This window comes from Symphalangus syndactylus, chromosome 20 (assembly GCF_028878055.3).
Source record: "Symphalangus syndactylus isolate Jambi chromosome 20, NHGRI_mSymSyn1-v2.1_pri, whole genome shotgun sequence".
NCBI lineage: Eukaryota > Metazoa > Chordata > Mammalia > Primates > Hylobatidae > Symphalangus > Symphalangus syndactylus.
This window is the reverse complement of record NC_072442.2, coordinates 62,638,973-62,649,832: the sequence shown is the minus strand read 5'-3', so window position 1 is coordinate 62,649,832 and position 10,860 is coordinate 62,638,973. Positions and strand designations below refer to the sequence as shown.

The following is a 10,860-nucleotide window of genomic DNA, read 5'->3' as shown; positions in this document are numbered from 1 at the left end:
GCAGAACTCATCAGGGCCTGCATGTGAGAAAATTACTTGGGGCCAGGGAAAGTCCATTCAAAAGGGTTAGAGGTAACAGTGCCCAGTGCTCACACAGGGCTGAGAACACACTCTAGCTGTTTCTACCAGCAGGATTTGAAACCTCATGGTTCTTAAGGCATGGAGTATGGAACTAAGATAGGTCTTGCCTCACTAGTGGAAATAATGAGCACTGAACCTGCCTAACGAATTTTATTTTATTTATTTATTTTTTTGAGACTGAGTCTCGCTCTGTCGCCCAGGCTGGAGTGCAGTGGCGCAATCTCGGCTCACTGCAAGCTCCGCCTCCCGGGTTCACGCCATTCTCCTGCCTCAGCCTCTCCGAGTAGCTGGGACTACAGGCGCCCGCCACCAGGCCCGGCTAATTTTTTGTATTTTTAGTAGAGACGGGGTTTCACCGTGGTCTCAATCTCCTGACCTCGTGATCCGCCTGCCTCGGCCTCCCAAAGTGCTAGGATTACAAGCGTGAGCCACCGCGCCCGGCCCTGCCTAACAAATTTTAAAAGCAAAAGCAGAAAGGATTTTAAAAGCAAAAGCAGAAAGGATCTCTGTTTCCAAGTAACTTAACTGCATTCCAGAAACATAATTTAAGAATATGTATAGGAATACAAAAATATCCAGCACCCCAAAAGGTAGATCTATAAAATCTGGCATCTAATAAGAAGTTATCAGGCATGCCAAGAATCAGAAATATATTATCCATAATAAGGAGAAAAATTAATCAATTGAAATCAACCCAGAAAGCAACAAATATTAGAATGGGCAGATTAAGAGGTTTAACTTGTTGGTTTAACTGTATTCCATATGATAATAAGTAGAGACATGGAGATACTTAAAAAGGCCAAAGTCAAACTTTTAGAGATAAAACTATAATGGTTGAAGTGAAAAATACATCGGATGGGATTAATGGCAGATTAGACATTGTAGAATAAAAAATTATTGAACTTGAAGACATAGTAATAGAAACTATCAAAAATGAACACACAGAAAAGAAATAGCAAAAAATGAATATAGCATTAGTGAACTATGGGACAATTTCAGGTGGCTTTATATACATGTAATTGGCGTCACCAGAAGAAAAATGACAGGCAGAGTAGCGGGTGGGGCAGAAAAATATTTTAAGGAATAATGTTCACAAAATGTCCAAATTTGATTAAGACTATAAACTCACAGCCAAGAACCTCAATAAATCCCAAGAACAAGAAGCATAGAGAACACTACACCAAGGTACATCATAATCGAATTGCTAAAAATCAGTGATAAAGACAGAATCTTAAAAGCAACTACAGAGAAAGATGCTACTATACAGAGAACAAAGATAAGGATGACAGCAGACTTGCCAGAAACAATGCAAACAAGGGGACAATAGAGAAACATCTTTAAAATACCGAAAAATACATACTGCCTACTAGAATTCTATACTCAGCAGACATGTCTTTCAAAATCAAAGGCTAAAAACATTCATCACCAACAGACCCATATGCTAAGAAATGTTAGAAGTCTTCTGGACAGAAGGAAAATGGTATCAAATGAAAGTCTGTATCTGCATGAAAGAATAAAGAGCACTAGAAATAGTAACTACATATACAAGTATATGACTTTTTCATATCATTTAAATCTTCAAGATAATGTCTGTGTAATTAAAAATAATAACAATGTACTGCAGGGTTTGTAACATATGCAAAAGGAAAATGTACGATAACATGAACGCTAAAGTTGCATGGGGATAAATGGAAGTACACTATCGTAAGGTTCCCATACCATACTTAAAATGGTATCATATCACTTGTAAGAAGACTATGACAGGTTAAAAATATATGTATATTATAAACCCTAATGAAATGATGAACAAAACAAAAAGTGATGATTTATAAACCAACAAAGGAGATAAAATCGTAAAACATACTTGCTTAATCCAAATGAAGGCAGAAAAAGAGAAAAAAAATGGGACAAATGGAAAACAAATAGTAAGACGACAGATTTAAACTTGGCCATAAGAATAATCACATTAAATGTAAATGATCTAAACACCCCAATTATAAAAACATTTCAGATTGAATAAAAAACATGGCCTAATTACACACTGCCCACAAAAAACATACCTTAAAAATAAAATATACAGTAGATTTAAAATAAAAGGATGGAAAAATATATACCATGCTAACACCAATTAAATGAAAACTTGTGTGTCTATATTAAATTTCAGAGCCAAAAAAATTACTGGGGTAAAGAAGACGATTTTGTAACGGGAAAAGGATCAATTCATCAAGAGAACATAATCATCCTAAAATTTTATGAATCTAATGAGAGTCTCAAAATACTTGAAGCAAAAACTGAGGTAATTTCAAGGAAAAAATAGACAAATCTACAATCTTAGATATTTCAATTCTCACTTCTCAATAACTGATAGAAAAATTAAGAAAATCAATAAAGATGTAGAAGTTTTGAACACTACAAGCCAATTTCACTAAATTCACATTTAGTGAATTACTTTTGTGAGTGCAAAAGTAATTGCAGCTTTTGTATTGTTGGAATTTGCTGTTTGATATTGGAATACATTTTTAAATAAATGTGGTTATGTTATACATCATTTTAATGGGCATTTCTTGTTTTTTTTCTAATGACTTATTACTTGCTGTTTATTCTGTTTATTTTATGTTTATTTTAGACTATGGAAAGACAAAAAGCAAATTCAAGTGATTTTCTTATGTGAGTTCAAAATGGGTCTTAAAGCAGCGGAGACAACTCACAACATCAATAATACATTTGGCCCAGGAACTGCTAACAAACGTGCAGTGCAGTGCAGTGCAGTGGTGGATCAAGAAGTTTTGCAAAGGAGACGAGAGCCTTGAAGATGAGGAGTGTAGTGGCTTGCATCGGAAGTTGACAGCGACCAACTGAGAGCAATCATCAAAGCTGATGCTCTTACAACTACACAAGAAGTTGCCAAAGAACTCAACGTTGACCGTTGTATGGTCGTTTGGCATTTGAAGCAAATTGGAAAGGTGAACAATCTCAATAAGCTCATGAGCTGTGCAAAAATTAAAAAAAAAAATCATCATTTTCAAGTGTCATCTTCTCTTATTCTACGCAATAACAATGAACCATTTCTTGATCGGATTGCGATGTGTGATTAAGAGTGGATTTTATATGACAACCGGCAATGACCAGCTCAGTGGTTGGACTGAGAAGAAGCTCCAAAGCACTTCCAAAAGCCAAACTTGCACCAAAAAAAGTCATGGTCACTGTTTGGTGGTCTGCTACCAGTCTGATCCATAACAGCTTTCTGAATCCCAGCAAAACCATTACATCTGAGAAGAATGCTCAGCAAATCGGTGAGATGCACGGAAAACTGCAATACCTACAGCCAACATTTGTCAGCAGAAAGGGCCCAATTCTTCTCCATGACAACATCCAACCACTTGTTACACAAACAACGCTTCAAAAGTTGAATGAATTGGGCTACAGAGTTTTGCCTCACCTGCCATATTCACCTGACCTCTTGCCAATTGACTACCACTTTTTCAAGCATCTCGACAACTTTTTGCAGGGAAAAGGCTTCCACAACCAGCAGGATGCAGAAAATGCTTTCCGTGAGTTCGTTTCAATCCTGAAGCAAGGATTTTTTACGCTACAGGAATAAACAAACTTATTTCTCATTGACAAAAACGTGTTGCTTGTAATGGTTCCTATTTTGACTAACAAAGATGTGTTTCATGTGGGTTTCATACCAGGGATGCAGGGATTTAACATCTGTGATGGTTAATATTGAGTGTCAACTTGATTGGATTGAAGGATGTAAAGTATTGTTCCTGTGTGCCTGTGAGGGTGTTGCCAAAGGAGATTAACATTTGAGTCAGTGGACTGGAAGAGGCAGACTTATCCTCAATTTGGGTGAGCATCATCTAATCAGATGCCAGTGCAGCTAGGATAAAAGCAGGCAGAGGAATATGGAAGGACTAGACTGGCTGAGTCTTCTGGCCTACATCTTTCTCCCATGCTGGATGCTTCCTGGCCACTAATATCAGACTCCAAGTTCTTCAGCTTTGGGACTTTTGGACCTTCAATCACAGACTGAAGGCTGCACTGTCGGTTTCCCTACTTTTGAGATTTTGGGACTCAGAGTGGCTTCCTTGCTCCTCACCTTGCAGACGGCCTATTGTGGGACCTCACCTTGTGATTGTGTGAGCCAATACTCCTTAATAAACTCCCCTTTATGTATACACCTATCCTACTAGCTCTGCTCCTCTAGAGAACCCCGACTGATAAAACATCCACAAGTCAATAAATGTGATACACCACATAAACAGAATTAAAAACAAAAAAATCACATGATCATCTCAACAGATGCAGAAAAAGCATTTGGCAAAATCCAGCACCACTTTATGATTGAAACCCTTAGCAAAATCAGCATAGAAGAGACATACCTTAAGGTAATAAGAGACATCTATGACAAACCCACTGCCAACTTTATACTAAATGAGGAAAAGTTGAGAGCATTCCCCCTGAGAACTGGAAGAAGACAAGGATGTTCACTTTTACCACTTCCATTCAACATAGTAATGGAAGTCCTAGCCAGAGCAATCAGAGAGGAGAGAAAAGTAAAAGTCATCCAAATTGATAAAGAGGAAGTCAAACTGTTGCTGTTTGCTGATGATATGATTGTATACCTAGAAAAACTCTAAAGACTCATCAAAAAGCTCCTAGAACTAGTAAATGAATTCTACAAAGTTTCAGGTTACAAAATTAATATACACAAATCAGTAACTCTGCTATATTCCACCAGTGACCAAGCCGAGAATCAAATCAAGAACTCAACCCCTTTCACAACAGTTACAAAAAAAATAAAATACTTAGGAATATACTTAACCAAGGACATGAAAGACTTCTACAAGACAAACCACAAAACATTGCTGAAAGAAATCATAGACGACACAAATAAATGGAAACACATCCATACTCATGGATGGGTAGAATCAATATTGTTAAAACGACCATACTGCCAAAAGGAATCTACAAATTTCATGCAATTCCTATCAAAATACCATCATCATTCTTCACAGAACTAGAAAAAAACAATCCTAATATTTATACGGAACCATAAAAGAGCCCACACAACCAAAGCGAGACTAAGCAAAAAGGACAAATCTGGAGGCATCACATTACCCAACTTCAAACTATACTATAAGGCCATAGTCACCAAAACAACATGGTACTGGTATAAAAATAGGCACATAGACCAATGGAACAGAATACAGAACCCAGAAATAAAGCCAAATGATCTTTGATAAAGCAAACAAAAACATAAAGTGGGGAAAGGACATCTTATGCAACAAATGGATAATTGGCAACCACATGTAGAAGAATGAAACTGGATCCTCATCTCTCATCTTATACAAAAATCAACTGAAGATGGATTAAGAGCTTAACTCTAAGGCCTGAAACCATAAAGATTTTAGAAGATAACATCAGAAAAACTCTTCTAGACATTGGCTTAGGCAAAGATTTCATGACCAATAACCCAAAAGCAAATGCAACAAAAACAAAGATAAATAGATGGGGTTTAATTAAATTAAAAAGCTTCTGCACAGCAAAAGGAATAATCAGCAGAGTTAAAGACAACCCACAGAGTGGGAGAAAATCTTCACAATCTATACATCTGACAAAGGACTAATATCCAGAATCTACAATGAACTCAAACAAAAAAAGAGAGAGAAAAAAAAAACAATCCCATCAAAAAGTAGGCTAAGGACATGAATAGACAATTCTCAAAAGAAGATATACAAATGGCCAACAAGCATATGGAAGAATGCTCAACATCACTAATTATAATGGAAATGCAAGTAAAAACCGCAATGTGAGACCACCTCACTCCTGCAAGAATGGCCATAATAAAAGAATAAAAAAGTAATAGATGTTGGTGTGGACGCAGTGAAAAGGGAACACTTTTACACTGTTGGTGGGAATGTAAACTAGTACAACTACTATGAAAAACAGTGTGGAGATTCCTTAAAGAACTAAAAGTAGATCCACCATTTGATCCAGCCATCCCACTACTGGGCATCTACCCAGAGGGAAAGAAGTCATTATACGCACTTTGGGAGGCTGAGGCGGGCGGATCACGAGGTCAGGAGATCGAGACCACGGTGAAACCCCGTCTCTACTAAAAATACAAAAAATTAGCCGGGCCTGGTGGCGGGCGCCTGTAGTCCCAGCTACTTGGAGAGGCTGAGGCAGGAGAATGGCGTGAACCTGGGAGGCGGAGCTTGCAGTGAGCCGAGATCGCGCCACTGCACTCCAGCCTGGGTGAAGAAAAAAAAAAAAAAAAAAAAAAGAAGTCATTATACGAAAAAGAAACTTGCACACACATGTTTATAGCAGCACAATTCACAATTGCAAAAATGTGGAACCAACTCAAATGCCCATCAGTCAACATGTGGATAAAGAAACTGTGATATATATATATATACAATGGAATACTACTTAGCCATAAAAAGGAATGAATTAATGGCATTCAGAGCAACCTGGATGGAATTGGAGACTATTATTTTAATTGAAGTAACTCAGGAATGGAAAACCAAACATTGTATGTTCTCACTCATATGTGGGAGCTAAGCTATGAGGACACAAAGGCATAAGAATGATACATTGGACTTTGGGGACTCAGGGGAAAGGGTGGGGGGTAATGAGGGATAAAAGACTACACATTGGGTACAGTGTACACTGCTTGGGTGATGGGTGCACCAAAATCTCAGGAATCACCACTAAATAACTTACTAATGTAACCAAACACCACCAGTTCCCCCTCAAAACCTATTGAAATAAAAAATTAAAAGTAAAAAAAATGTGTTTGAACTTAGTTATAATGATTCAAAATTCATGGGCGAAAACTGCAATTACTTTTGCACCAACCTAGCGCAACTCCATTCAATTAGAGCAGAATATGCATTCTTTTCAAACACACCATGAGGTCTTCCTGCAACCTTCCCTGATCTGACATGGTTTCGTGGCTGTGAGGCATCTCTGCAGTGTCACGGTGGCTACTGGAAGGGCCAGGCCTGTGCTGGGGATGTTGCAGCTGCAGCTGTGCTGTATTTCTATCCCAAGGACAACGAAGGCTACTGGTTCTGCTCCCTCTTTGTTCACAAAGTAGATCCCTGGAAGGATGCCTCCTCTGCCCTGCTGTCCAAGAAGGAGACCAGCAACCTCTACAAGATCCAGTTTCACAGTGAGAAGCCTGGGTGCCCGGATGCCTATAGTAGGCACTGATGGAGGCAGCACTGTCCATACTGCACCATGATGAGGACCACCCTGCTCCCTCATGGGCAACTGGAACACATGCTGTAGGGAGCAGGACCAGGCACTGCACCTGTGGAGGTTCTCAGGTGGCTACCCAGCCCTCATGGACTGCATGACAAGGAGTACCTGGAGGTCCGGAAGGAGTGTAGCTGGATGCTGTTGTCCAGGAGACACCAACTGCTTCTCGAGTTCAGCTTCTGGAATGAGCCACAGCTCAGAGTGGGCCCCAACATCTATGAGCTGAGGACATGAAGCTCAAGCCAGGAACCATGATGGAGTAGGGGAACAACTGGGCTCCTGCCAGCAGGTACCAGCAGCAAGTTTCATCAGGAGAACCAGGAGGCGATGGTGGCTTCTCCCAGATAGGAGAGCTCCACTTTGTGCATCATCTCTGGGCTTATAAAGACCCACAGTCTTGGGAGGAGACCCAAAGTGCTGCCTGCAGGAAGAGCGGCTGGGATGAAATGTCTATTATACAGTTCTCCTGGGGCAACACGTGGAGTCTTGGATCAGGATCCTCTTGAAGACCTCACCTCTCCAGTGATGCTGCTAACACTTCTACCTCCTTCCTTTTCTCCCTCAGGGCAACCCTGGACGGAGGAGCACCCCAGTCCTGCTGTCATGGTTTTCTTTTGGCTCCGGGAGGAGTCTGAGGGTCCGTGCTTAGCTCAGACAATGGGGAACAGAAGGATGACAAATTCTGAGGATTTACAGCTCAGCTCAGCTCCTACCTGCCTTCCCCTCCTCCGTCCTTCCCCCTGCTGGAAGTAGTTCCTAATTTCTCTGAATGAAGTATAACAACCTTCTAGGTCTGCTTACATCTTTTTCTAAGATTTCTCAGTCCCCAGCTATCACCACAGAAATCCTCGGTTTAGCTTAATTGCACAAAAGGAAGTATGTCCAGTGGTTAGAAGTGGGATGGGAGGGAAGGAGGTCAGGTCAGGCCAGGCCAGGTCCCCAGGAATTCCCTGATCTCCACTGGGCCACCGCCACCCACTTGTTGTTCAGTCTAAGCCAAGTCCCTCCTGATGGGGAAAATCCTGGAACTGCTAAAAAAAAAAAATCCCTCAAATCAGCAAGGTCAGGAGGATGTCCAGACAGTCCATCCAAAAAGAGAGGGAAAAAGGATGGGAACCAGGAAGGATTTAGGGGCAGGAGACAGACATGTAACAGAACCCAGAAGGTACAACTTAGAATTCAGAACTTGGGTTTGAACTGCAGAATTTGGAATTTGGAATACAGAATTGGAAGATAGAACAGAGGTGACAGGCTGGGCACAGTGGCTCACATCTGTAATCCCAGCACTTTGGGAGGCTGAGGTGGGCGGATAACGAGGTCAGAAGTTCAAGACCAGCCTGGCCAACATAGTGAAACCCTCTCTCTAATAAAAATGCAAAAATTAGCCTGGCATGGTGGCATGTGCCTGTAGTTGCAGCGACTCAGGAGGCTGAGCCAGGAGAATTGCTTGAACCCGGAAGGTGGAGGTTGTGGTGAGCCAAGATCTTGTGGTGAGCTGAGATCACACCACTAGACTCCAGCTTGGGCAACACAGCGAGACTCAGTCCCCCACTGCCAAAAAAAAAAAAAAAGAAATAGTTGGAATAGAACAAGTCTGGGGCATATCGTTCAGATGCTAAAAAACAACATTTCCAGGACATTTTAAAGGTATTTGGAATCAGGGCTGTTGCTCCTGGAGGAGTAGGTTCCCAGGGAGACTGGGACACAGAAAAGAAGGGACTTGGAGTCCCGTCTACTGGGCACTCAGCTCAATGCTCACACCCCTGAGGGAGTCTGCTTGACATTTACATGTTACCCTCCTCAAATGGGGCTTCTGTGCCTCCTGGAAATTTAGGTAAGCTTGGTTCAACCCTCCCAAGTTACAGCCTGTGAAAGCTCAGGTCTTCCTCATGATCCTGGAGAATTCCTGATGGCCTAATTCTTCAGTCTGTTCTTGTCAGCATTGGAGGGTGCAGCCTCCTGCCATCTTGGATAAAAAACCCAGTCTGCAGTGGTTTCACTAAGTTGCTCCCAACAGATGATTCATAGGTGTGGACGACTTGCTCAAGATTTGAATGGTCTTGCCAAGCTCCCCAGAATCTTCATCCATGTCACTGTTCCCTCTCTCTTTCCCTCTCTCTCTTCATCTTTTTTTCAGGGTCAACAGCCCTCTTCCCAGCATCTGAAGCTCATATGAGCTTACTGTGTGGACCCACTCAGAGCCCCAGAGTTGGAATAAAGATTATTTTAAACTGAAGACATTTGAGGTTCAACAGATGCAGAGAAAAGCCTCCTCAGAGCTTCCCTTATCTGACTAAAAGCAGCAACTTCTGGTAAATGAAGCTACCATAGATCCCTTCTCTGGGGGAGTTTCGTGGCCCTGAAGACGATGGGAAGACCACCTTTATTTGTATGGAAAAACATCACCACACACTTTAAAAAATGTCCTGTTATCCTGAAAAAAATGTATTTCCTAAAGAAGCCCATTTGTACTTCCCATAGGAGCCTTTTCTCCCTCCTCCCTTTCCCCAAATTCTAATCACAACTTTGAGTTACTCATCACTGAACACTCAGGCTTGTGTGAATAAACTCTTCTCTTCTCTTGCGAATGTGTCTTTTGTCAGTTTAATTTACAGAACTCCAATCATTGAACCTAAAAAGATAGAGAAAAAGTTTACCTCCCCTACATTATTTATCTTCTGCCTCCACCTCTAGAGTCTCAGCTTCTAACCCAAGTAAGATTATCTAGGAATCGTCCCCAGAAAGGCATGTTTCCTAAGCCTACTGGTAATTATGAGAGAAGAAAAATTTTTCTTCTAGCTGCACAGGTATAAAATGGATGGGTCAGGATAAACCCACATTACTCAAAGAAATATTTGCATTTTTAGGCCAACCACTATTCACAGAATCTCTGGGCTTAAGAAAAACTATTCCTTTGGGAGGGCACAAGAAGGAAATTGCAAAGCTGTTGTCAAAATATTTGGCCACCAAAAAATTCCTGCCTGCTTCACGGAGACAGATGCGTGAATGCCACAGCACTATCTGTTCTGTGTTTTATGATCCTCCCCAAAATAACAGACTCTGTTGGATTTGCGCTGGTGATTTGAGAATAAGAAACTTTAAAAACAACTAGACAACCAGTTCAAGAGAGCAGATAATGTATATGCAGCAGCCTCCCCCTCCTGCCCTAACTTCTGAGAAGTGACAGAAATAATTATTGTAACAAATTCTCATTACCATGCTGGGAAGGAAGGAGAGAGGCAATTGATGGACAGTAATTATGAGAAGTTCCTTAGATGAAGCAAGGAAACTGCAGTCAAAAATCTTCTGTAGGAGAGGAAGGATGCAAAAGATGGGCAAGCAGGCAAGGGCATGGCAGGCCTGGAGATTGTGATTCCAGGATGAGATGGGACTCTGATGCTCCTGACGGAGCCATAGATGGGAGATGCTGCCCCTTTATCAGGTAGCAAACAACGAAATGTCTTGTTTTAAGAAGTAGCAAGGTCGGGCATGGTGGTTCATGCC

General features: G+C 41.1%; 1 pseudogene; it reads left to right on the top strand.

Annotated features, from left to right (window-relative positions):
* The first annotated feature begins 252 nt into the window (after positions 1-252).
* LOC129469681 (protein NipSnap homolog 1-like) lies at positions 253-7,882 on the top strand (annotated as a pseudogene).
* Positions 7,883-10,860: the final 2,978 nt, after the last annotated feature.